Source organism: Melanostigma gelatinosum (genome assembly GCF_949748355.1).
Source record: "Melanostigma gelatinosum genome assembly, chromosome: 4".
Taxonomy (NCBI): domain Eukaryota; kingdom Metazoa; phylum Chordata; class Actinopteri; order Perciformes; family Zoarcidae; genus Melanostigma; species Melanostigma gelatinosum.
Genome location: NC_136637.1, coordinates 5,903,448 through 5,927,784, shown reverse-complemented (window position 1 = coordinate 5,927,784; position 24,337 = coordinate 5,903,448). Strand labels below are relative to the sequence as shown.

The following is a 24,337-nucleotide window of genomic DNA, read 5'->3' as shown; positions in this document are numbered from 1 at the left end:
GTTAAAGGGCTATTCTGTGTATTTCTGTTCTGTATACAAGTTGAGGTGAAGTTGGAATACATTACATTTTAAGGTGTTCAAAATGTTGAGTATTCAAATTTCTGTGCAAAAGGTTACCCTAACTTTAGTGCGAGGCTGTTTAACTGAATGGCATTTTGCAGGTTATATAGATCGAATTAATTTATAATTATTGTTATGTTTCAGTTAGGAACAGGATGAGTTATCAACATGTGTATTTTGGGGACAGAATCATGGGGTTCAGCTTAGGAAAAATAAAAAAGGGGAAACTGCAATCTACTAAACATGCATTTTTTCCGTGTACATCCTTCTGCAAACAGACAGACTCGGGCCCGCGGTCTTCTGGCTCGGTGACACCGCTGGCCTGCTGCCTTACATGGGCAAACCTCTCAACTCACTCAGACGGCTGGAATTTCAGAGCGTGACGTCACCGCCTACAACTCTCCCAGAATTTGGATCAAGAAGTTTCACTTTTTTTCTGGTGGGATTTGAACCTCTTGTTTTATTTGCTAGAAAGCGAGGTAAGCGAAACTACCGCGCGCTCTTGTCGCGCTTTACACTTATCTGCGACTGTCTGCTGTGTTTTAAACCGGTGTAGTTTAAGGTACGACTGGTTAACCCGGTGTTGGGAGTAGCTTCTCTCCGATTTGTTCGGCCTTGTTGTGCGATAATATGAAGTTTACTGTGTAGCTCGGACTGAGTTCACAATGAGGGCGTGGACTCTTACGGTAGCCTCGGCCGGTGCTAATGTTACATGTGGGTACTAACGAAGCTAACTCGTCGGTAGCTGGTGCTGCGCTAGGCTCAGTCATGCGTTCAATATATACGACATTGTGAGCCGTCAGGTTTTGCCAAAAGGGACTCTGGGCGTCTCTGGTGTGTCTGTTTTTAGCCAACTGCTCTGCTGCTGAGCAATGCGGAAGACAGCCGTGTCACCGGAGAAAACACGAGAGCCGCTCTCTGCTGTGAAATATGTCGCTAAACGTCACCTTAGCGGACTCACGAGCTCCCTGTCCCGTGACAGTTAACAGCGCTAACTGGTCGCTAAAGTAGCTGTTTAATAGCTTTTTGGCGTCGTCGTTAAAAAACAAAACAGAAAAGTGTCCCCCCTTAACGTATGAACCGACTCGTTTACGTCAGCAAAAAGTTCGCCACGTTCTTTAAATAGTTTTGTCGGCGGTGTTCAGTAGTTCTGTTTTCTGAGGACTTCGTATATGACAGCTACTTTGTTTCATTGTTGCGTCTCATGAAGGTGTGGACTAACTGTGCTGGCCAACAATGTAACGTTCATGTTACTGTTAACCCTGGTTTGGAGCGTGACTACCTTGATTTGTGACATAATAAATGTCCAAACAGGTCAGACTTGGCACCACCTGAAGTCTTAATGTACTTCAACGAGCCTGGACAGACTTCATGCCAGGCGCTGTACCTTGACCACTTTACCAACAAGATGTCAACTAAGACTGTTCTGAATGAGGTCACTGTCCTCCTTGAGAAAAGTGAGGTTAACCACTTTGAAAAGGACGCCTTTGTGTCCAACCGTACTGTCCGCCCGGCTGATCATCCTCTGTGTTCCCAGCAATCATTTCTTTAAAGAACGACGTAAATACAACCTAACAAATCCCATTCAATTCTAGGTATGGAGGAACACTCCTACCTTGTTTATTGGCATTCAATGTTTCTGCGTGCGTCACATGTGTTGTACGGTTTTGTGTGGGTCTCGCTCAAGATTCCCTCTGAAGGATTACATTTATCACAGTCTCGCACAGATATCTTGACTGAATACCTCCCAAATGTTGCTTTAACCTTGTCGGTTGCCTTCATCTTCAAGAAATAAGAGCCCTGGTCCAGACTGTAGATATTGTTCTGCCATAAAATGTCGCTAACGTGAAAAATAAGTCTCACTTTCTTCTCCAAAAGGACTGAATTCAAACTTTGACTTAGATGTTTTAAATCAATAACACCAAGGTCCCCCGAGAGCGCTGTCATCAAACCGCATACATCTGTGTCACTCTGACACATTTTTGACTCAGGCAGCATTAAACGGAACTGTCTTATAAAATCTCCGGTTAAAAAAAGGACTCGTTTGACAGCGTTGATGATGTTAAAGTTAAAAGATGAGTGCCTCAGCCGTCTTTGAGCCCGGGCCCCCCTGGTAGGTTTCGTGAAGTTACTCTACTGTTTGTGTTATTTTAATGAGGGTGTCCTTTTTTCTGCAAGGAATAGCAGCATTTCCCCCCCGACTCAAAGTGAACCGTTTTAGAGCGGAGCGTGATGTCAAGGCGTTGGGCTCTTTAGAAAGTGTCACCTGTTTGAGTGTTACCAGAAACTAGTGTACACCTCTCCATTATCTGTAATACGAGTGGGCTATTGTGTATCACTATTACATTTGAGCTGCAGATACATGTCAATCTTTGCCACAGGGTCATTTAGCAACACCCACTGACGTTATGGAGGGATCTCCAGAATTCTCAAAGACTCTTCTCATCATTTTTAAGATGAAACATATTCCATCTTGCACAAACTGGGGCTAGGTATCCTCAAAGCCTCATGTTGGGTTAGTGACCAGCTACTTGTACAGTACCTGTCTCTCCTTAGTGCGACAGCCTTTAATGTGTTGGGGATCAAGCTGTACGTTCCAACACCCATACTGCCATACTATCGAGTACGCCAGAAAATAATTTTGTCGCAATGCATAGTATTTAAAATAGAGTACGCCAAAAATACCAGGATGTTCTACTAAATCTGGTCGCATTTTGCAGTTTCCGGCCCACAATCCTTTGCGTGTCAGATACCTGAGCAAGAGGGTCAAAGTTCATGGTGCCATGTTATGAGGAAGAAGTATCTGTACTGCATGCAAAAGTACTTTCTTTGAAAGGGCAGCTGCAGTGTGTACTAAAAGCAGAAAAGCAAAAGTATGCGGGTTGGAAGGCAGCAGAAGGGTTAGTGACTGACCCAAGATTCTTGAATGAAATCTTGTTCATTTGTAGTGTTATGGAACACATCAAAATATGCAGAGGCCACAGAATAGGGCTACGTAACCTTGTTGGAGGAAAACAAGTGTGTATTAAGATAACGAGAGAACACGCAGGGCACAGCATGGACATGTCAGCGCCCGCTGTGCTGTCAGGTAGGGTGTGACATGTGCTGGGCTAGTTTACACAACAATACTGTTTCCTTGGATCCATGTGGATTATAAAAAAACATAGTGCTGCAGGACAAATTAGTGTCACAATTACTACTCCTACATCTGAAACTAAAGACGGAGTAAGTGCGGTCAAGTCGGACAGTTTCCAGCAGCCTTCAAAGAATCGACAGGACGTCACAGAAACAGTTAATATTTCATCCTATTGGATCCGATCGGTAGGCTACCTGTAGTGTATATCCGGCATTTTGTACAAAACACGGTGTTTGTTGTCGAGACTAAGAGCCATCCGGCTCTTTGATCGGGGCGACAGCCTGGGGTTTCCCATCATGCCCTGGGTGTCGTTGTCGGTGGAGAGCAGCTTGCTTCGCCTCGATCTTGTGAGGTCATCGTTGTCGACGGCCAACCTTCATATCCAACGTTATTTCAGTCTTAGTTCTCTTCGCAGAATAACTGTTCCACTGTAGTGAAGCGTTTTCTGCAATGCAACTTGTCAGCGTTGTTTTCCCTGAACTGTGCCTTTGCTGTGAAGTATTGCTCCCAACAGGCCGTGACAGGTGCCTGGTGAGAAATGACGGGCTCAAATTTAAATGGAAACCTCCACTCGGGTCCATGCAGGATTTATTGGAGGCTGCCTGTGGCTCATCTGTCCTCTGATGAACGGCACACTCACGCAAACACATTTCTGTGAAGTTGACAGGACCCACTTACTATGTTGCTGTGCTCCTGCATAGCTAAATTATAGTTACGTAATTCGTTTGAATGACAGAGTTTCTCAATCTCAACAGATTTCGACATACGGTGAAGGGCGTCGCTTCAACAGCCTTCCAGGAATCCCGTACATCCAGAGAGGAGACAAGGTAAGACTGCTTTTGCTGTAGTCTGCTTTTATTTTTTAAATTTGAAATACACTGTTTCAACCAGTTTTTTCCCCCTGCTTTTGTGTTCTGTGTTGGGTGGTAGCAGAACTTATGTTCGGAAGGTCATGTGTTGCCGTTTAAGTGCAAAAATATGGACATAAGTTACCACGTCAGGGTCAAGTCACTCTGTAAAGCTGTCACATATTTGCACATGATGGTTTGGAAACTTAAAGTAGCTCAGTGTCGAACACAGAAAAGCTGAAACCTGCTTTGTTGATTCTCAGTGCGAGCGCTTTATTGTAAGCAGCTCCATGTGTTGCACGGTGTATCTTTCAGTGAGGATCCATATCAACTTGTTTTTGCTGTAATATCTCTGTAAGCTTTTGCACAGCGGACGTAATGCCGCCTTTGTTTTAGGCCAGACGTAACGATTACGTCACGGTGTTAGCTGGAGGCAAAATGAAGGAAGGACTGGAGGCATATAGGCATCAGCTCAGAGTAGTGGGGCTAAAGTTGTGCATGGAAGAAGTCCTGCTGCTGTGTTGTTGGCTGTCAGATTTAATAATGCATACATTTCAGATGACAAACTGTGACTCTAGGCTCTAGCTGCTGCAGCTCCAATACATCCAAGAAAGAAGGAGAGAAAATGCTAATAGTTAAGCTTAGCCTTCTGCCAACCTCCTCAGCGGTCGCGGCTTTATTGGGACGCACACACACGCACGTTTTGATTTAGCACACACACGATGACGAAAATGGAGATTGTCACATTAACTTTGTACATTTCTACTCATTTTGCGGTTGCTAATTAGCTAGCTACCTTGCTAAATAAACGATGCTTTGATGCTGCACTGGTCACAAAAGATGATGTCTCTGGTTTTGCCATTTTGCGATTTGTGCTAGATTTTGATTAAAAATCAAAAGTGAGTCCAACCATGTCGTCTGGAGTGCTGCTCTAATCGGTGGAGAACTATTTGAATGCTTTACGGCCTATTTCCTTTGTTAGATCATGTAACTCAACTGACTCATAGCAAGGTTTGTTGCATTAAATATGGTTTGTCTCATTGTAAAAAGCACACGTTATGTAGCCGTGGCTTTTATTCAAGTCTCGAGCATCTTTTTAAGGCGTTTGTCTGCATAGACATTGCATTCACATTGTCATGTGACCCTGATTGGCCCCCTCTTCTAATAAGTTTCAAAACATGCCACGATTGTGATTTTAGAGTTTGAATTGAAATACATTCCAAAGATTGAAGCACCTCACTCTCCTCCCACGGCTCAGCAGCAACAACGGGCTTTTCTCCTCTTTTGTCCAGAGCCAGATAAAGGCTCAGTTAGTGATTTAAAAGCTGCACAAACTCTCATACGACTGTTCAGACTGATTTGGCATCGGTACAAATCAGATGTGCACCAGATTCAGGCCGGAAGGTATTGAAGAATATCGTCAGAAAACTGTATTTTAAATGCAACGATTTTAAGAATATTTAATAAGTAATTTATGATCATGTGAGAATTTCAGTGGTCCCAACGCAGTCCGTCCCGTTGGGATACGGATAACGTAGGTCGGGCTGTAACGAGCGCTCTCAGCCAGGTTGCTCTTCAACGCGGTCTCCAGACAGGGAGGTGTAGTGTTCTCTCCCAGCAGCTGTTAATGTTACCGGGATCTCCGCTGACCCACAGGCACCGGTGGGGAGTAATCACACTTTAATTATACCTTCTTAATCACTGGAGCACAATCGGTGAGACACGACAGCTTCTCACAGTAAATGGGCTATCTTTAACTTCTAATCTGGCCCGGTCGCCTGATTAACAAAAAGAAGAGAAGTAAATTGCGTCTGTTTCTCTGCATTTCTTTTTGCAAGTTCATCGTGATACACATTCACAGCTTTCTAAGCTAACTCCTCTTCTCCACATTATGACTCCTCTTCCCTTTTTTTTTTAAACTGGAGCTTGTAGGCTCACTGCGTTACCCATCTTAGGTCAGACCGTATCCAAAGAGATGGTGAAAAGTTCTCTGTTATTATTCCCAGTGAAAGGTATGCACCACAGAACTGGCTGTGCTGAGGGACTCTGGCTCTGCAGCGTATGGCATTCCAAGTTAAAAAGCAAACCCAACTGATATTGCCCTCAATACTGTCTCCACACTTTCTCCATATTTGGAAATGTTTACCTCCCCACGCTGGTTGACAGAGGTTGGGAGAAGGATGTGAGTCATTTGGGCTGCACAAGGCTTTCTAGGGGTGAGAGCAGCCTTTGCAAGTGACTGCCATTTAGTCGAGCTAGTTTTCTCTGCTTCAGTGATCGAAAGACAAACTGTGAGTATCGCTCTGTGCTTCATTTTTCTTTTGATGTTTTATTTCCTGTGCGCAGTGAGAGAATGCGACTACTTATTGTCAGAATAGTACTACAATCGAATATCTTTTTACATCGTCCAGAATGGTGTATGAAGAGTTTTGTCACTGCTTGACTGAAAGTTTGAGAGACATTAAGGAGAGTCCATTGCTGTTTCCTTGCATCAGACACAACACTGACACACAATGTTCCCGCGCATCTCCTGCAGAGTGGAAAAGACAGGGACGTGATATCGACTGTTCACCGGAGATTTTGGGGAAGCTTCTGTTATTATTATTGTTTTAAAAGTATGGACAAACTCAGCACTGTGAGAACATGTTTGACCGGGAGACTGACCTTGCATGCAACCCGTCAGTAATACGAGGAGGATGAAGATGAATGATGTCTGGCCCAAACGGAAAAGATATTGTCGGATAGAAATTATTAAATAGCTTTTTTTTCTCCAGATGGCTTGCAGTTGAGTGTGTGTGTGTGTGTGTGTGAGAGAGCGAGAGAGAGAGAGAGTCGGGGCCAGCTCAAGTCGAGAATTCTGGTTTGTACAAACATCCTCTAACTGATATCTACACCTTAACAGGTCTGACCTTCCTCCTGGCTCTCACTCACACACTTCAAACACTCTGTGCAGCCGGTGCCCGGCAGTAGTAGTGGAGGGACGAGGTAAATGATTTTTTCTCAGCTTTAAGGGCTCAGTGGTGAAGTGATTATCTCTCACTTTTATCTTGAAATGATGCTGGGACTGTACCAGCCTCACAGCTAGTGACCCCGTTTGCGTACAAAGTGTCAATTGTTATATTTTTCCATATTGTTTTATTGGAGGCTGAATTCTGTAGGAATCTAATAATCTCTAAGCCATTTATCTGTTCATGAAATGTTACATGCAGCATGTTTTCGGCCAAAGACTCAACCGGCCCCCACCACACGTCTTTAAATATATTTATGTTTCCTCTGCAATGACTTCTAAACATGTTTAAATTACAGATGGCCAAATCATTTTTTGGCTCATATAGGTCTGTAGCAGTGGCACTGTGAGCGCGATAGCATGCTGACTTCATCTGACATGCCTCGGGCGTTCGGTGCTTTCTGGGTGAAATTGTGGTCTCCATTGGCCTTAAAGTAAAACTTTATAACATTTGGAGATAGGAATGTGAAAGTTTTGACAGTTGACTTTCGCACAAAAAGACTCCCGCACACTGTCCCCTTCACTTGCAGTCAGAGATATTCAACGTTTCGGTCCACAAAATTCCATCAGGTTATTCCACCAGACAAAAGAAGAGCAGATATTAAATCGATTGGTTGACCCGTGTGGAGAGTTGGATTGTTAAACAAAGTTAGTAAAAATTCACGAACAATAAAATGTGGCTATGTTCAGTCCACTCTGGGGCAAATTCACAAAAGACTTGCATGGCATATAAACCTGCACGTATAAGACAAAAATAAATGCTTCCCGAACTGTGCTGCCAAGCAAGCGGCGCCTCGCTGCCCCTGTGCTATCTGCACCTATTTAAATGAGGCAATATGCAGGCGACTGGCGCAAGATCGGCTCCTTTCTATTCAAATGAGCCTCAGTGAACAATGAGTCCAGTTCACAAAGATCAGCGGTGATAGCCACACACAGGTAGAGTTAGATTATTACTGTTGGTGGTAACATAATGTCAGTAATAAGTTGTGTCACGCCCAGACTGTCCAGTGATCACAGGTTACTGGATCCTAAATCCAGTTTCCTCTGTAATTTGTCTCTTTCTCTCAACATTCATACACATATCCGCATAGATCATTTCAGTTCAGTTCTCTGACCGACACTATGTTTCAGCATTTATCCCACGATGACTCGGTGGCAGACAGCTGTGCAGCATTATAGATCTAGGAGAGGAAGTAAGGAGGAGTTCTGTCAGAATTGATTATCATAACAACATATGGGGAAACATGTAGAGTGCTTTGATGACCGAATTACTTTTGAGTAGCCATCAAATTCAATCAGGCTGTAGCTGTTTTTTTACACACCCTGTTTGAGACTTTGTGTATTTAATGATCAGATTTATAATTATCCAACATAAACATTGAACTGTTGCCACTGCACATTCATGACAATTGTTGTCATAGTTTGCTTTAGAAAAGGGAATCTTCTCATCGCAATGACACTTATTTGATATTCTAACAACAATCTGAGACGCATTGTTTTTCAATAGATTTCCGATTTCTTTGTTCTGGTCCATCATCGTGGCGTTGATGTGGCTGCCTGCTCGTGGCCATTATAACTCCTCACCTCTGTTGAAGCCCTCCGGTTCCCCCGAACACTGTTGGCTCTGTCAGCGCTGATGTTTGCCCCGTTAGCGCTGTTAGGTGCGAGCCACCAGCTCAGCCTTCGCCATGTGGAGAGCCCCGGAGAAGCAATAGAAACGCTCGCAATCTTGCATACAGCACCTTTTAAATACAGGAATGATAATTAATATAAAAGAAGCTCAATACCAGTTTTATTAGCACAGTATCAAGAATATTGGAGTGAGCAGTTTCTTGACAAATCAATGAGTGTCTTGAGACAGCTCATTGGCTCCGCTGATCGTCTGTTACATCTGTCCCTGGCGACATCTCCAACGCTCTTCAAATCACTTAATCTGGTCTCACTCTACTTTGCGGCCCTTCATTTCCAGATTGTTGCCGTCCCCAGATTGGGAGAGATTGTGATGTTTTCAAGACAAGTCTCCCAAATGAATCTCGTCAACAAATTACGGCGTGATTAACCAGAGCAATTACACGGAGAATCCCACTGAGCTGAGGAGACGAGCTAAAGGGGGAGATTATCTTTCTTATTAAGGAGAATCACTTTAAGGGTTTGATTACTTTCTGTTTTGGTAACTCTTGATTACTCTTTAACTAATGATGCTTTCAAAACAACTCTGAACCGGTGAGACTTTAGGAGCACAGGTCGTGTAGGGTTGTGAACATGTGCAGTGCGTCGGCTGAAATGATGCTCAGAGCTTTGGAATTATTGCTGCTCGATTGGAATTTAAAATGTATTATAATACCGTCAGGTAGCATATTTGGCAACAATGACTAAATACTCTTTTTAGATCTCAGTATCTGCTTTTGGGATTTTCTCACGATATAAATTTACGTTTTTCTTCTCTTTTCCAGTCGAGCTGGAATGTCTGATCCATAAACAAAAATCGGAGACGCATTATTATTCAATAGATTTGAGATTTCTTTGGGTCGGCCCGTCATGTTAGCTTTGGTCTGTATAACTCATCACCTCTGTTGAAGGTCTTCTGCACTTTAGGAGGTCCACCTCTCGTCTTTTTCTGCATTTATTATTGACTTTCCAAATACAACCACTGCGTGATGTCATGACCATCCGTCATGTCAGCAGCCTCCGCCAGACACTCTGTCATGTCTGAAGAATTCAGTCTTCATCTCATAGGAATGAATTCTCTTTAGCGCAGAGCCCAGACCTGCCTCTGGAATGAACAGTGGACTCTGTTGTTCCTTAGTTCCTGTTACTCAATTTGAAAAGGCTATAAAACAAATGGGATAAACTTTGTTCAGCCGATCCCGACAAACGATCTGTCAGCCATGTTAAACTTGTGTTCACGGCCTCATTGCTGGTGACTAATTAGGAAAAAACAAGTCATAAACCATAAGTGATTCGGTCAGGAAGCTCCTAAACGTAGAGACTCTGTCAGCTCATCAAGTTACATTTGTTTTCTTTTTAGCCTTTATCGCTTTGCCTCTCCCCATCTCCGGTCCTAATATTGATATTAGTAATACAGTGGAAACCACTTATAGTGATCATGTCTGTCTGGGTCACATTGAACACAATGCAAATGATTGTTATTATTATAACCATTTTACTTTCTTAAATTCTCAAGGCAATTTTCCACCTAATTGACACTTGTACTTATTACATGAATATAAAGTAATGAAATGCTATATGTACAGTATATATTTAACAAACATTTTTTTGTTCCATCTGTTGTCACGCCTGAAAAGACACTGATTCCGATAAGCAAATGATTGAACCAGCAGTTTTAGTAAGTAGAATGATTGTGTCCCAAGCTTTCTGCTACTTCCTCCGTATCGGGGACATCAGACGAGCAGCTCAGGAGCAGAGAACTACAAGTAGAACCGTTCTGCTTTCTGTCGAAGTACCGGTAATGCTTCAATTCCATTCTGTCGAAGTACCGGTAATGCTTCAATTCCAGACTGTTGGCGTCGAGTGTTTCCAATCCCAACGGCCGTCACTTCTTCTATTCTGGTCGTTGAACATTTCTCCCGACTGCTCATCAACACTTCCCAGTAAACAACTGTAGTCTTTAACATTGTCATAACGACAGTGGAGTGATTGTGTGCTAAAAGTGACATCCTCTCTGTGGCCCTATCGTTTAGGATCAGATGCCACTAACTGATTAATCTCAGATTAGGCAGAAGCTGGAGGCTAATGGGACACTTCACACGACGTGACTGATACACTCACTTGGCATGCAGTGACAGACGGCGGCATCTAAAGGTGGTCACATCACTGAAGCATGTTGTTGGAAAAACACAGAGCCGTTACTGATGTGCCAAAACAAATGCACATGAAAACCAGATTACGGCAAAAGTATGTTGTCAGCCGACATGGTTAGCATTGTTTTACTTTTAAATGTCAGCAGCAAGTAAACCAATCAATGAACGTGTATTCATGAGAAATGCAATGATTGCAATTTTCTTGGCTGATTTGTTTTTTTTTGTATTTTTATTTTTTAAGTCTTTTTTGTGGTTATTTGCTAAACACAAAAACTTTAAATTTGTAGGAAATAATAGATTTTTTATTGAACTGTTTGCTTTGACTAAAAGCCATGTTGGCATTACTAGTTTTAAGGATGTATTCTAAGCTGCTTAGAGCTAGTGTTAGGAAGAATAAATCCCTCTATAATATCTGTTTTATGTTGCTGTGGAAACGTCTCCTTCAAACTAATTTATTTATTCCAGTTTCTCGCTAACAACTTAATTTTACAATACTACATTTGAACTTGTCATGATAGTTATAGTTTGCTTTCACGCAATACTCATTTTCACTGAACAGAGCTTGAACGCATCGTAATAACCTCGGTTAGCATTAGCTGTTAGCTCCTTTATCAGCAGTCCTGTGTAACGGAGACTCACTCATCAGATTACTGTGAGCAGCATGATGGGAAAGAGTCACGATAGAAACAGTGTCTGATTAGGTTGTTTCAGATGTTGTTACGGTGGTTCGTCCGTGGCTTATTGTGAAATTGCAGTTGTGACAAATAGCAACCTTGTGTCTTCTTCACTCACGCCAATGAACTTTTACACCGACAACTTGTCGTCTTGTAATGTTAAATGTAACCTTTAGTTTTTAAAAGTCTCCTGGATGCACAGGAAGCATTCTCAAAGCACTCTGGAGAGAACGGCGAGACTGTAAATTGAGCTATAATGGAATGTCAGCCATTACCAGAGAAGTAAAATACAAGCTGCTGCTGTTTGCCTTCTGGAGTCATTTGTCAGCTTGAAGTTAACTCTTAACCTGGCACCGGTTTCTCTTGATCAATAAAAGAGAAGGGATGCTCCTGGACACATGGAAACCGTCAAAGCGGCTGATAAAACAGTTTTGGAGAAGCTAGAGAACATGGGATTTTTCGAGCTTCATCTTTGAGATGTTAAGGAAGTAATAAACTAAGTTGGAAGCGTTCTGATTTTGTGCTACGTCAGACACAACACCCTTTAGTTCTGCCACCATCTTATTGCGTTATCTTATTGCGTCATCGTAGCCGTGAGTCGCCGGTGTGAGCAGCAGAACTTTTACCCCATCCCTCTTTTGGAGGAGCCTGCATTCAGCCGTCTACTGGCACACTGTATACATGTACATATTTCATGTGGCTCATTGGCAGGATTAATTGCCAGCCAGTCCCTGTGGTCCAATGCAATTACCTACTGACCCAAATCATCCTCTTAGCTGGAAGTCACTGTGTGCTCTGGCAGTGTTACACCTGGGACTTCACTTAACCTCACACTCACCCCTCCATGCGATCCCTACATCGGGGCAGTCTTGATCCGTGTTCGTGTAGCATCCTCTTTTTAGGAATAGATGTAGATGTACTTTGTATGTGTTGGAAAGGAGGCTTTCCTCACTCAAGCTCTTCTTTCAAAGTAAGGAAAGCCTCGTCAACCGAAAAGTACTTTGTCTTTTGCTTTTACATGTAATGTGCTTCTACAAGTGAGCTGTGAAAACATGCAGAATGCATGTTGGTGTCCCCAACAGAAGATGTTAGAACTGAACAGGTTTGTCAATAAATCAGAACAGAAATGTGAACGTTGGTTAAAGCCAGGTTCATTCTTCATTGGTTGACTTATTAGACTCAAAGGTGTTCACTGAGAGGATTTACCTCTTTTTGTCACCATCTAAATCACATGTTTTGGGGAATAAAACATTGCATAAATCAGGCTCTGAGTGATATGTGAACTGTAAAGTTTGGTTTGTGTAAGAGCTACTGCAGTGGAGAGTTCTGACTCAGTCTGAGAGAAAACATGTTGAGAGGAAACGGCTTTTAAAGATATGTTTTGTAAAATAACATGTTGAAGACTTTACAGGTGAATAGGGTCAAAAATGTCACTAATGGATATCACTATGAATCTTTCCCAGATGGGATTACTTACAATAAAACAATTAGTTTTTGTATTACAAGTTTTCAGAAAAGTTATGTTTAAATGTATAAATGAGGCATTATTATATGTTGACGTTTTGGTGAATTTAGAAGACGCAAACAGACAAAGCAGTAAAATAAACACCTGAATGTGTATTTTGGATGTTTTATATCCACTCGTCTGAAAGATGTGTCATGGAAGCAAAATAGCCCAAAATCTCTAAATTGACCAGTGCATGGAAAAAGATGTCTTTGGCTGGTGGTGTCTCGTTAATACAAGCAGTCAGATGAATCTGATCTTCGTCTTATTTAGAACGTGCTTTCAACATCATATCCGGTCACATGGCAGCATCATAGACGATCTATGAAGGTGAGGATGTGAGCACTCTGTCTTCATGGTCCGTGTCCTGAGGAATGATTGAGTGCTGAGGAAAAGACAAAATACTAACTTTAACTTTAGTACCTTACTAAATACTCCAACCATTCAGCTTGTGGAATTGGAGTTAAAAAAATAAATGTTGATTGTGATGACTTTACATTTTCAGAATGATCATGGAAATCCTCATGAGTGACCTGAAACAGCTGTCGAGCTTATTATCAGGAATGAGAAGTGAAAAAATAGAGGACTCACAATATTGCTATTCTTGTCAGTGTATACAGGGGCGGCTTATCATGTATTTAAGATAGTTTTTCAGTAACTTAAAAATGTGCAAGATAGAATAATTCCAGTATGATTTATAGCCATTTTATGAGTCAATGTTGTGAATAATCTTATTAAGGTTCATCTTGACGTGACTTTGTTAATATCGTCCCGTGCCTACTCGCCAACCCGTTGACTGGTTTTGTTTGGAAGTATCTTCTGCCAACGAACAGACAGCCGCTCCGTGTCTGCTGTTGCCCCGCTGCAGAAAAGAACTGCTTTCTACTTTAAAAAATGTAAATCTACTATTTTTAACTCGGGGAAAGAGGCGTTGGCGGACAAAGCTCCTTAGGCTGCTCAACTTACCAAGAGCTCAAGTTTTTGAGGTCAAAGGGAAGACAGGCCTACGGGTTAACTTTAGCTTGCCCTTGGCTAAAGGCACCTCTCCCACCTGTTTGTCAAGCTTTTCCAGGTCTTTCATCTTTTAAAAGCACCCTTTCTCAGCAGGCAAGCCACATATTTGTCAAGGGATTCACTCAAAGTCCTCCGGAGGTCTCGCTGGTGATCCGAAGGCATTCTTCAGAGATCTGAACGACACAATAACAAAATAATGTAATCCGATGTGTACATAAAGTATGTCTGCATGAAAAGATGTACAAAGATATATTATATATTCGCGAATGCCAATCGCGGTTAGCATTTCCCCATTGGCAGTAATGTTAAAATTAGCTTAGAAGCTAGCGAGTCGGACATGTACTGTTAAAAGCATCTTGCGTTCAACCTTTTTTGTTAACAGTCCCAGTGAGAGGTAGGTCAAAGGTACTTCATCCATATTGTAGCGACCCTGTCAGTAACAGCTGGTAGCAGAGGGGTTGCTGGTAGCAACTGTTCTGTGTCGGGAGCTAGTAAATGTTGTGTTAGACCGGAACCGGAAGTTGCGGTTGTTGTTGTGGCGGAGAAAAGCTACGGGAAAATCCGTATATGAATCGCATCGGACTATAAGCCGAGGCCTCAAAGCGTGGGGTAAAAAGTAGAGGCTTATAGTCCGAAAAGTACGGTATGTACGGAGAACCGGAGAACCGGAGGTGATGCTTGTTGTGGAAGAGACACCTCGACGTGGATCCTTTCTCCTGCATTATATCGTCTGTGATGTCATACTGATTGAACCTAAATTGGATTCCAAGCAGGATGTGGACCCCAAACAAAGAAAAGCAAAACTCAGAGGCTTAACTAAATGGAAGCCATTCATATTTTTTTGGTGCCGTTAAAAGCACTACTGCAGTAAGATTTAGACTTAAAGCACTGCTAATGCTGTTATAAGTGTATAGGAAGAGGTGGAGGGGTCCTCCACATACTGTCAGTTTGTCACAGCATCAAGAGAAAAGCTTCTTTGTCTCCACATGTGCATTTACTTGCACTGTACTCGTGTATATACATGTTAATAATACATACAGGTTAAAGGTCACAGTCTAGGTCTGAGTGATTTGGCCCAGAATCTGCTTCATTAACGGATTATCCAATTGTACACGCTGTGGTGTGCACTGTGGATCAATCGCTCTGCGTAGGCGGCCGGCTTGTTGTTTGAGCTCCCTGCATGCTTTTGTTTGAGGTTATACATGTGGGCTTTACAGCTGAGGGGACCTTACGTGTCAGGGCTGAGGTCACTTGTGTTAATATCGGACAGATCCAGTACATTAGATGCATTAATCTCTTAAATCCCTCCAACTTTCATTTGTTGCACCATCAAATTAGGAAGAAAGATCCAAAGCAAAGCCCCAGATTTGTGTTTGCCACCTTTCAGGGGTGGCGTGTGTTATCCTGCTCCGTGCTGCAGTCTAGTGATGAACTCATGGAGAAGCCCCCTGGCATGTCTTTCTGCTACACGTAGGAACTAGATCCCAATGAGGAACAGTTACTGTCAAGATATGTTTCTATTAATGTGCTTATGAGACATTATGAGACTTCAATTGAATACAAGGGAGATTAAGTTTTCACGAATGTCATATACTGAGATCATTTCAGTTAAATCACAAGTTAATCACAGAACACAAGTACAGCTACTTTGACTTTGACTTCATGTTGTCAACAACATTCTTGCCAGAAGAAATCCAAACACTGCTAGCTGCTACAACAAGCTGATGGTCACGTGTGGTTTCATGAACGATTCCATTCACATTCAGTTGATGACATGTAGACAGGCTGTAGTAAGTGCCAGATCAAAAGTCATCACAAATATCTGATCTGTTACACTGAGGAAAAAAGGAGGGATTCTGGTCGAAAAAAAAAAAAAAAATATATATATTTGGCAGTTATCAAGCAATGACGTGAACTATCAACACAAGGACACTGGATTACAAACTGGAAACTATTATTAATATTTATTATATTTCACAGCATCTTTTAAAGTAAATTCCTGTTTTCTTTAACTGCAGCATTTGCTGTATTGGTGGTGAGAGCTTGTCGTAGAAAACGCGCTCGGAGCACGGTGATCGTAAAGCTCACAACTTCTCCTCTTTGTGACGCCGTCGTAGTGACCATTAACCAGTGATAACCTCTGCAGCCTGCAAGTGGAAGCCTCTGCAGATTCTGGGGGGGGGGTGAGATCGAACCTAATAATGCATTAAAGTAACAGATCGACTGAGTGACGTTGCACCCTAAACGCCACACTCTCATGGACTCGTCCGGAGGGTGCAAAAGCCCCGAATGATACCTGAAGCACTGCAGACATGTAGGAAGTGTCTGTAAGAGAACTCTCAAAGAGCGTAGGACAGCCGCCGTGCCTCACACACTTATCAGAAGTGAATGTCAAGGTCTGTGACGGCGGACTTTGGAACCGGGTCACAGAGCAACTGACACACCGAAAAGAATGAACACGGTAAAATCTGCAGGCAAAACAAACCGTTGACACGGGAAAGGCCGGCGCCTTCCAGCAGCAACAACAGTTACACAGGACTGGGTCAGGTGAAACTCGGTGGCGGCAACCTGTGGCCAGGTGAGGAATGACTCACTGCAGGAAAGAAATCCTAAAACGCACACTGAGGTTAGGCTGAGGAGGAGTCGGGCAGATAATGTACAAGCTGTGTCTATATGCCTTTTTAATGCCATCTACAACAGATGCTTTTAAGCACAGTAGCAAAGTGAAATACTTCACAACATCGTACATTGTTAAAGAAAGATTATGATTTCTTTAAGACAGTCTCTTACAGACAGTTAATGCAACGACTCAAAGTGAGGTGTATTATTAGTGCATTTTGAATACTAGTATTCACAAGAGGTGCAGTGAAGACTTCTAACTGGCTGTGAAAGTCCCTCTGCTGCGTTGGGTCCGGGAGCCGCTCCCCTCTAAGTGAGAAAGCTGTTTTTCCTGGTCCGGGTGGAGCTCTCACCAACGGGTTGCAGGTCAGGTGTAAACCAGAGGAGCCGCTTGCTTCCTGTCGAGGGTGGTTATAAATACACTGTAAGGCAGAGGGGGGAAAAGGCAGAGGTGTGTTCCAGGGATATGTATTCTTTATTGGTTTGGTCGACCCGCTCAGGCTGTAAACATCGAGGCCCAATCAAGCTGTCCATTGTCGGAGCACTTAGAAAGCATGCGTCCACAGAGGAAGTGCGACCCGCTGCTCCTCGGCTTTGGCAGACCTGTATGAGAATAATGTTTGGGTCAGCTCTTGTAAAGAAACAATATTCAAAAGAGTATTCAAATGCATCATATAAAGCTTATGAAAATAGCAGAGTGAAGCAGGAGGACCAGGATGAAGGTTGGAAGAAGAGGGCAGGCCTGTCCATCACAAGCTGATAAATGAAGAGCCCTTTCAGGGCCTAAATTGCGTTTCTTTGACAGATTGCGGGTCTTTAGAAATGTGTTAATGGTCGAATGTACTCTGATGATCACTTTTGTTTGATAGCAAATTGCTCCATCTGAATGTTTAATGGCTCTGATAATTTGAGTATTTAACTCATTGTGTGGCTGAAAGTAGCTTTACCTAAGTTATTGTAATGGATTTGACATTGAATGAAATTTGCTCATTTTATTTGACTGTTAAAAAAAATAAATATACGCCTGAGCACTGACGAGAATGTTTATAAATGTCCTATTTAATGTAATGTAAAATATACATGCCCTGTCTGCAGGAAATGCATGGTTGATGAGATGCACTTGTGTAAGGTCAGTTCTCTAATGGTAGAAGTGGCTTTGGTTCAGCTGAATCTCTAGCAATGCATGCTGGGGGGATGCGGGACAAAGACCTGAAACCAAAGACCACGCGGTACGTGAAAGGGACCGGTGCACGCCGGCGTTCTAGAAACAACCAGATGTTAGTCGTCGCCGGTTTGAGCCAGTAGTGTGCTACACACGGCCCATGGAGACAGTGACCGCCTGCACAACAAAACCTGTAAATGAACAAAACACAGAGGCAACACACAAAGTTTTAGGTTCAATATGACTCTCATATTCCAGGGATATAACCTTCAATAGATACATGTCCATACATCTGCTTTGAAATAATAGAAAAAAAGATGCTCCTCTTAACACCAGAGTAAGTCTGAGAATCGTCACAAGAGACTACGATCTGTGATGGTCAAATAGCCTCAAGCGGTTGAATTAAAAGGAATAAAGTAAATTCTATTCTACGGTTGTGTTATTTATTTGGTAAGTTCATTAGCCATCATTTCGGCACCAGCTGCAGTAACGAGGCCAAGCGGCTGTAGTGTGACAGCTCTATGTTTGGTGGCATATTTACTGGGATTAACACGAGCCTTGTATTTACTTTAGTATCTACTGTAGATTTATGGAAAAACATGTACATTTTGATGTTTGCTACGAGAGTGAAAAATGTTTTCTGCTGCAGGGCCGGATTTCTGCACAGCTGCTATTACCGGTGCCTTAGAGGCGCCATGCAAGTACCAGCATCTTCAACGATTACAAAGTAAATACATTCTGCTCTTAACTCATTGGATTGGCTGCAGTTTGCAACTGAGAGGCGAACATAAACCCATGAGCCCTTTTGACCCGTGTTTTCCACCATTTCTGGCCGGATCATCATATTACACAACTCCCCAGATGTTGTAGCACAGAATGTGCTGGAGCCCTTTTGTTTGTGTTTGGGTCTGTAGCGCAGAGACTAAGTCTGAGATAAATCAAACATAGTGGATATGTTCCATGTCCCCGTCTTCTCAGGGGCGGGGAAACAAATTCAAGTGATGGGTCAGATATTGGTGCTACTGTATATCAAGATTTTTTTTTCTGGTTTGATGACTCATTTTCGCTCCCATTTGGTAGCTGGAGAGGTAGTTGCTGGTTGTGATACATGGATTTCTATGATGATGGATGTTTGGCAGTTCACCAGCCTGTGGTGGTTAAAGGCTGTTGTTTGCATTAGGAAGAATCCAGGAGTGAGTATGTGGAACTGCATGTACAAGGCATACATGCTTCAGAAGTTGCTTAAAAGAAGACTAATGGCGCTCACTAAATCTACCCTGGGGGACAATTGAGGTGTAGATCAAATATTAGTAGCACGATTCTGTACCCTTGGTAGAAAAGACTGGGTAATCCCCACTGAAAGCCATTTTGATGTCAACCACTACTGTTCATTTTATTGAATGTATCGATCCACTCTGACTCTGTGAGACGGCATTTTTATCTTTAACACGTCAAGGTTATTTTAGTCGTGTTTAGTTGAGCGTAATCTGCATAGACAGCTATTTAAATCCAGGCGGTAACCTCCAGGTCTGAAAAGGGAACGCACTAGTCGGCTTAAACCTGTATTCTCTCTCCTGACCAGCAGGGGGCGACTCCTCTGGTTGTATAGAAGTCTATGAGAAAATTACTCTCCTTCTCTCTTGATGTATTACCTCAGTAAACATTGTAAACATGAGTTTATGGTCTCAATCTCTAGTTTCAGGTCTTCTGCAACACAGCATGATGTTCATTTCGTAAATGATGCTCCATTTAGAGTCAAACAGACCATAAAGCAGGGGATGCTTTAGGGCGGGGATGCCTTGTGATTGACAGGTTGCTGCCCCGGCGTCGGGCTTTGGAGGAGTCCTTTTTTCTGCGTGCCTGTGTCTGTATCACTCCAGGCAGATTCCCCTCACTCGCTAACTAATAATTAATCCATAATTAATCCGCGCCTCACTCCCAGTGGGGATTCCCAACAAAGACTGTTGACCGGGAGCTCTGTGAAGTGTTCCTCGCATTGGGCCTGACCCAGGTGGGCCGAATGATGGATCCCACTCTTTCATAAACTGGAGGCGTGTGGCAGAGTGTTAATTATCAGCACTGGTTACGCCCCCTGCACACTGTATACGGGCAGCCGCTGTAATAAATACTCTGGCACAGGCCCAAGAATGGGAGAGATGCCACCAACAGAAAAAGAAGAAGAAAGAAGTGGTGAAATTGAAGCACTGTCAAATAAGCCTAAAGTAAACATGTGATGTTAGTGTCAGTAGTGGTGTGTCAGTAACTCAGGAGCTGAACGAGGCGTCAGTGGTCTGGTAGTATTTCTTCACACCACATATGTAATAATCTACTCATAAAAATGAATCCAATAAAATATATCTGAATCTTAGTTGATTATATGATAGTCATGCGTCGTTTGTGTTCCTCAAATTGTGTTGGACAAACTCTTGGTGGCTGTGAAAACGAGATGTTTTCTCCCCGTCTTATCTTGACCACTCGTAAAATGTTCTGCTACCGAAGAGATGAGCAGCAAAAAATCTGACATTGGAGAATCCCAGAAATCAACGGGCACAAACGAAATGAAAACAAATCCTGGATGCACGCAAAATCAGAGGACATTCATTCTTATTCTTTCTTTTTTCTAAAGCCACTTTTCGATGCTTCGTGGACAATGAATGAAATTCCATTACCTTCTGTGTTTGGGCAGAAGTCTAATGGCTGATATCCCAACACGTCAGCAGATAAAACCCGAGTTATTAAGGATGGATATCACTGAGGAAAATATGTTGTTGAATTTTTAACACATTTTATTTTCTGTTTATTGTTCCATTTATTTAGTTTTTCGTTTAACTGATTAATCGTTCATAAAATGAATGGGAGGGTGGGGGGTGGAGAATGTCAAATGTTATTTTGTGTGATCAAAAATTTTCAATTTGGAAATTGAGAAAAACTGCAAAATCCTCACGTTGTAGAAGCCGAAAAGTTTGGTGAATAGAAAATTAATCTCAAACCATTCTGATAATCTGACGATCAAATTATCAGCTGATTGTTTACGATGTTGCACAAAAAGTTCAAGAAAATGTTTGCACTTTATCTGGTTATTTTTAAGTTTTGATTAAATATGAACTTAAAAACACATCAGGCGCACACATCTCCACATTCAACTGACTATAATACAAAGCAGGATTCTCTTTCTGTGGTAACACGGTGTTCAACACTAAATCTGCTGATTCTAAGGGAAAACGTAAAACGGTTTTAATTAATATTAATTCAGTAATTGAGACTGCATTAGAAAAGATAAGGAAAAAAGAATCGGCGTCTCAGACCGCATGAAACGACACCAAAATAGTCTGAACATCAACATCGTCTCTCTGGAGGAACATGTCCTCAGCGTCCCCGGCTGCTGGTTACCGTTTCCTCCTCGCCCGGCTATCTCGCTGAGCTCCTTTTTAACACGCCGCCTCTGAAAAGTGTAGGGGAGCATATGCTAGAACAAGGAACGCCACTTCAAGCACTAGTTGTTCCTTAACATTAGCGCGGCGTAAAGGAACTGAAGGGAAGTTGAGAAAATACTTTAGTTGTCGGCTGCATGTTCTCAAAACATTGGATTATACTTGCCAAAAAACCAAAGTGTGAAGGAGGCATGGATAACAATCCCAAACTGGCGCCCACCAGTAATTACGATGTGGGTACAAAGAGATTTTTGCCATTCTAAAGGGAGAAGGGGAGTGTAGGTGTATTAATTCCTATTCCTTCCTGCTTCCTCGACTTGGAAGTTCAGATTTAGAAAAATAGACCCACCCCCCCCACCCCACCCCCTCTCCCCACCCCACCCTCAAAAGAAAAGACAAAACAAGAACTGTCACATTGACTGACGCCAGTCGCATGTAGCATCTGTGTTCCCACCACTGCTCCCCATAGTATATGCCACACTGGCATTGTGGGGAAACTGACAATGTCAATTTATCAGAACAAACGAATTCCTCAGCAAGAGGAGTACACATCTTCAGGGCCCTGGAGACATGAATCATTCCACCCCCACCCTTACCTGTATCTAAACCGAATGTAGGACATTCACAACACCAGAAATAGAAATTTCACTCACAATTATCATTTTTGAATGTATCCCCTGCAGTCAAAAGTTGGGGTTTCACTTTGGGAGTTAGAGCTGCACTTTTTAATGCCAACTTTGTTCAAGTAAACAATTGCATGAAAGGTGGCGCGATGAACAGCGGCTGCAGCCGAAGATCGGACAGTTTGGATGAATGGATGCGGATCCGTTCGGCCTCGAGTGATATTCTCACATCACGTTTCTGCTGCTTTGCTGTATAATCATGTTGTGTCTTTTCAGGTGTCTGATCCTGTAGTCCCCGGCATCGCTTAGTGTGACAATTTGGGTAAGTACTCGACCTAATTTCTCCCCTCCTACAGTACGATACTGTATATATATTCACAGACCATGAACACGTCTGCTGCCGTCTCTTTCTCTTTCCCCCTGTGGACAATATTAATGTGTATTTTACTTTATAAAAGAACTGCTGCGAGAGTTAAGAGACTTTTTCTTTTCTTTTTTTTGGGCCATCTCACGTCCACATCTCCCAGATTTGAATTATTAGTAAACTAGTAATCACAAAGCATTTATTTTCACCATTCCACCTCGCCTACACTGTTCTCAAAATCCCTTGAGAAACAAAATGACAACAAAACTAAATACCATAGATATTGTTTTCAATATTGCAGTGATATGTGTTAATATTCATTTATTGTATACGTATATGTTGCTGTGACTCAGTTGTTTGTGTGTGAATCTGTATTAACTAAACACAATATTATGGGTCGTTAATGTCAGTGGTCGTCGTAAAAAAACATTATTCTGTTGGAGTGCCGTGCAGACGTTCATTTTGACCCAGAGTTTCTTTTCCCACATCGTCAAAAGCTGCTGAATGGAAACTCTTGTTCTGACTCAAAGGTCCTTTTGTAAAAGCCCTTTGATCTGGGCTTCTAATATCGACAAAGTGTCGTTAAATTCAATCATATTGATTCATTGGACTGGAAATGACCCATGAACTTAATATGCACACATACTCTCTGGTTCTGCACAATATACAGTTGTGTGTATCTGATTATGACATGATAATTAAATACAAACCCCTCTTCATTGAATCTTAGCCAAAAATGAATTTGTATTTTACTTCTTAATTTATATATTTATATTATTTGTACTCTACAATCTCAATTTGGTCATTTGTGAATTGAATCAAATAGAAGGTCCAGTTCGCTCTTTAGCAGATACACGAGCTCCGTGTAAGAGTTCCCACAGTCTCCAGCATAGGAATGGATTTATTATTTAATCTCACGGCACCACTTTAAGACTAAACAGGTGCGTGGTACATTTACAGACCCCCTATTGTGATTTTGAGGGGAAAGGGGGAAGATAAAAATACAGGTCATGTGACTCGTTTTCATCCACAAAATCTTAATCATGCGTTCACAGTAAAAGGAACAGCTGTACAACAATTGGGGACATTTACTGATCTTCACGTACTCGGGAATTATGATTTGAGCTCAAAAACGTGAAATACCCGAAGAAGCATAAATATTCCCTGATTTTCAAAATAAAAGCTTAACATAACAAAATAACGGGCAACTTTTATTGTGAATAATTTATAGACAGTGTGGACGCACATAAGACACGGTTGAGTTTTACATCCAATCACAAAAGTCACGTTGAGGATCAGTGTAACCACTTCCTGTGACGATAACAGTAAACTGTTGCCTCCTCCTGTTTAGGTGGCATGTCCTGTCATTGGCAACTAAAACAAATGGGAGAGACATCCCTCAAATGTAAGTTTTTAAATATAAAGAAAAACTTTAATACTTAAATATTTTATTCAGGTTTTTTTTGTTGCAAAGAAAAACAAATCCTAAACAAGTAAGAAATAATACTAGCAATTCATGCACCTGGCAAAAGGCCAGGAGGAAATACATTTGAACAAATAGTTAAATGAAACAAAAACAAAATACATCAAAACAACCACGCAGCATGCCAACAACATTGTCCGTCACTCGTGTCAACCATAATTTCAGGATCAGATATCAAAATGATGTATTGGAAGAGTTCTATACACAGCAATATTTATGTTAAGATCTAGATTTGCACAGATGAAGAAAGACTTTATCAAAATATATGTATGTTTATGATGAACTCATGCTTGGAGAGCTTATTGCTGGATATTAAGTATGCATTTGGTGCATTAGTGAAGCCCGCAGCCATTCTTTTGTCTTTTTCTCCTGATTAGCTGACTCTTTGTTGGCATTATTTCTGATAAGCTGCTGAGAACTCCCTTAACTGCCGGATCACAATTGTGTTTGTATGTCGTGATAACACTAATGGTCCTTGTTATAATTGATTTAAAATACGAGTCGTGCGTGTATGTTTTAAATTCTAATGACGTGTAGAGTTGATTATTGTTTTCTCGGCCTGACATTTAAATGTACGCCTTTAGATTAACT

The 24,337-nt window shown here is 42.0% G+C and overlaps 1 protein-coding gene across 1 annotated transcript in view; it reads left to right on the top strand.

Moving 5' to 3' along the window:
- Positions 1-437: 437 nt before the first annotated feature.
- lpp (LIM domain containing preferred translocation partner in lipoma) overlaps positions 438-24,337 on the top strand; it is a 129,768-nt gene continuing 105,868 nt past the window's right edge. The window contains exons 1-3 of the mRNA XM_079266716.1: positions 438-539; positions 3,952-4,023; positions 22,176-22,221. The gene's annotated coding sequence lies outside the window, so the exon portion shown is untranslated. The remainder of the gene's footprint in view (positions 540-3,951; positions 4,024-22,175; positions 22,222-24,337) is intronic.